This window comes from Carettochelys insculpta, chromosome 33 (genome assembly GCF_033958435.1).
Source record: "Carettochelys insculpta isolate YL-2023 chromosome 33, ASM3395843v1, whole genome shotgun sequence".
NCBI lineage: Eukaryota > Metazoa > Chordata > Testudines > Carettochelyidae > Carettochelys > Carettochelys insculpta.
In genome coordinates, this window is record NC_134169.1 from 2,402,814 (window position 1) to 2,406,490 (window position 3,677).

Here is a 3,677-nt window from a genome sequence, read left to right on the forward strand (position 1 = left end):
GACATATCTCCTGCTCCACAGCTGAAAGGAGCACACAGGAGCTGCTGGGTTCAGCTCCCAGGGGTGCCAGGCTGCGACCTTCTGCAGCCCCTGGTGTTGGCCCTGACAGGACATGGGGCTGGAGGGACCTTTGTTCTGACCCACAATGGATGTTCTGAAGGTTCACATGCTGGTGACAGGCCAGTGCTCCAGGCCCCCCTGGGACACTCCTGCCCTTGTGGGAAAGGAGCAGCTCTGGGCTTTCAGGTCAAACTGCACATAGCGACTGCCACACTGTGGGGTGGCTCTTGCAGTGCTGCTGAGGGCGGCTTTGTGTGCTGTGTCTGAGACTGGAACCCCCAAGCCCCTTTGGGGTAACGACTGCAGCAGGACAGGTCAGTGTCCTGGCTCCAAAGCAGCCAGACCCACTGAAATGCCAGAGAGTCCAGGGAAACACTTCCCTGCCCCTGGGCTGTTTTCATGGGCTAAACTCCCTTCCAGCATTGACCTGAGTGAGACGCTGACACGGCTACTTCCCAGACCCAGCCCTGGGCACTCACCCACTAGCACTAGATGGAGCGCATGACCCTCGGAATAAGCAAATGTCCTGACCCGCACAGCTCATTCCAGAGACCACAAACTCTCTGCAGCTGCCCATGGCTCCTTTCCACCGAGGCTGGCGAGATGAACTGGTTATTGTGAGTCTCCTAATGCTCCGATGATGGGTTCAAGTCCTGCAGTACCTTTTAGCTCACCTTTGCTTGGTGTCCTGGCTGCAATGGACAAATAGGCTCTACGATGCCCAGGGGGCTGTGCAGGGGTCAGCCTGGAGGGTGGGGGGTTGCTGGGTATCACTGTTGGCATCACCATAAGAATTCCAAATGCCTCTGTCCAGGGGTGCTGGTGAGTGGCAGTAACCTGCTGTTACTGTTCTTGGCATCCTCTGTGTTTCTGTGCCTGTCACCTGCCTGGTCACACAGATTTGCTGAGCTACTTGGGCAGGTGAGGTACATGCAACAGGGCTGGTTGTGTCAACCGCACAAGTCTGCCACTTGCGAGCATTTTGGTGGATGCTCCATTGTCTGAGAGCAGCCGCAGTGGAGATGTCGTTGTCTCCGGCAATAAGAGTTCAAACTGGGGCTCGTGGGGTAGATTTTTGTGCTTCCTTTCACGCTTACTAAACTGTGCTCTGCATGGGCTGTGCCCCAAGGGGTCTGTTCCCTCTGGGTGCCCAGAGGTAAACTCACAAATGAGCCTTTTGGGGGAAGGAGTCACTCCCGGGACCTCTCTCCCCTTCAGTCTCAGGGTGAATTGCTGACCCATGGCTGTGGGACTGGCATGAGCCTGGCTCACTCGTATCTTGCTTCGGTAGCTCTGAGCCAATGTGTGAGACTCGGCAGTTATGTCTCTTTGTGTGCTTTTCTCTGCTGCATTGGTCCCTTCTGCAGCTCCCTCTGTGGGAGGGCTGTGCCTGGCCCTGTGCCCAGCTCTGCCCCCTGCCTGGTGACTATTTACTGCTCAGAGCCACAGGCTTGTTCCTGGGCCTGGGTCAGTCCCTGCTGCTGCTGGTTGAGTGTGACACGGCCTAGGTGTGTCAGCCTGCACCCAGGGCATTTCTGTGTCACGCTCCTGAGCTCCCTGGCTGTGGGTCCGGTTCTTCTGCCCAGTGCAGCCCATGGAAGCAGAGCCTTGCACATGTGCATCGTACTGCACCTTTGTGTGATGGATGGGAACAGAAACCTGAGCCTCAGAGGCTGGGAACTGAGGCAGCTGAGGGACGGGTTTGCTCGGTTTTCGTACGTTTGTAGAGGAAAGTGTGAAGTGTTTAAATCCATGTCAAGCATCCAGTGCAACCCCAAAACATACTGGAGCCAGAGGTGACAATGGATTTCCATTAAGAAAACCATCCAAACAGGGGCACCTGGGAGAGCTTCATCTGCAGTCAAGTGTTCCACCACTGAGCCAGGCTCTCTATCACTGGAATATGGGGAGAGGTTTGTTATTGTGCAGAGGATGCTCCACCTTTCCTAGGAGCAACGTGCCTCTGACAATATGACTGGGAAAGGGACTGTTGGAAATTGTGCTGCCAGACCAGTTTAAAAGGTGTGTGACGTTGTGAAAGTGTTGAACCCCAAACTCTACATGGATTAAATGTCACTGGTACGGGCATGTTCAATGCATCCCAGCACCTTCTTACTGAAAACAGTGCGCTCATATTGTCACGAGGGCTGACGTGTTAGCACTGCAAAAGATCTGCTGTCCAGCACCTCAGGGAAGCAGGTTGCTGGGTCACCACCTGTGCCAGGTAGAGAAGTTACTGACACTGACCGCATACCCAACTATATCTGATTGATTGGTGGGTGTCCTGCAGTAGGTTTTTTCCTCGTTCTTTGTAACCACTGATGTTGCTCCAAGTGGCTGGGAGAGAACTGTCCCACGTATGCCGGTAATCTGTCTCCCTGAGGGGCTGTAACTGTGAGTAGGAGAAGCCAGGTCAGCGGGGCACAAGCTGTAACATGCACAGGGAGAAATAAAGTTTAATCAAACCCCGTCTGTCCGTTTGTCAAACCACTCTGGGTTCAGGGAGGGAAAGGAGCTGGGAAAACAGTATTTGATCTGTAGGAGACTCAAGATCAATGACTCAAAAGGTTTTTTGGGTGAGGGAGTGTAGCTCAGTGGTAGAGCATTTGACTGCAGATCAAGAGGCCCTTGGTTCAAATCCAAGTACTCCCTTTCAAAGACAGTTACTGACCTCCCTGTTTCCAACACACTCTGGCTTTCTCTTCTAGGGGGATTCTTTCCACAGAGCTGAAGCCTCAACAATTGCTCCTGCTAACACACAAACCTGTCCCTTAGCTGGCAGTAGATAGTGACATGAGCAATTTTGGGCCTCATACCTATAAAGAGGTTCTTGTCCCTGGTTAATGAAATGTATCACGTTCAGGCCTGTGTATCTGTGAAGCTTTAAGTGCATGAAGAGAGGTTGTTGATCACTCTGTGAGTTCACAGCCAGGGCTATGGTGTCCTCCCCCACCCACATCCTCCTCTACAATCACCACCAGCCTTTCCAGTCTCTCCTTCTCCACCAGTTCTCTCCAGGCTGGTCACTTTCAGAGAGAAATGAACCTGCCTCCTCACTCTGGAGTTGCAGCGAGAGGGGCGGAGATGGACGTGTGGTGAGGAGAGCAGGGGAAGTGGAGCAGGAAGCAGTGTCCTGAGAGGTGAAAGAGCTGGAGGGGGGCAAGGAGGGCAGGGGAGCAGCCTGCCAAGAGCTAGAGGTGCTCAGAAAGGGCTTAAACTGCAGGTTCCATGGTGCAATGATTGGCGCTCAGCTCTCAGGGGGACCTGTGTGTGGTTAATGATACATCTCTGTCAGGGCTGGGCTTCTTTCTCCCCAGCTGCCCCTGCGTGAGGGCTTCTCCCTCCTGCCTGCTGAATTGGTTCCCCTGCAGCTGGGTCTCTGCTTGGGCTGGTTCACCAACCTTTCTGTGATACATTGGGGCCCCAGAAATGTCCTGTCTGGTTGGAGATACAGGAGGACCTGTGGCTGGTGCTGCAGACTGACCTGTTGCTGTCAGAAGCAGAGTGGGGAGTGTGACATTCGCTCTCTCAGGGCAATGATCTGCCCCTTCCCCAGCTCTGCACAGCCCAGCCCAGGCCAGCAGCTGGGAGAGACCACAGCACCTGAGTCAGCTGTG

General features: G+C 54.2%; 1 non-coding gene across 1 annotated transcript; it reads left to right on the forward strand.

The window, feature by feature from the left end:
* Nucleotides 1–2,640: 2,640 nt before the first annotated feature.
* On the forward strand, nucleotides 2,641–2,712 carry TRNAC-GCA (transfer RNA cysteine (anticodon GCA)). The gene has a single exon. It is a non-coding gene; the product is annotated as a tRNA-Cys (tRNA).
* The last annotated feature ends 965 nt before the right edge of the window (nucleotides 2,713–3,677 follow it).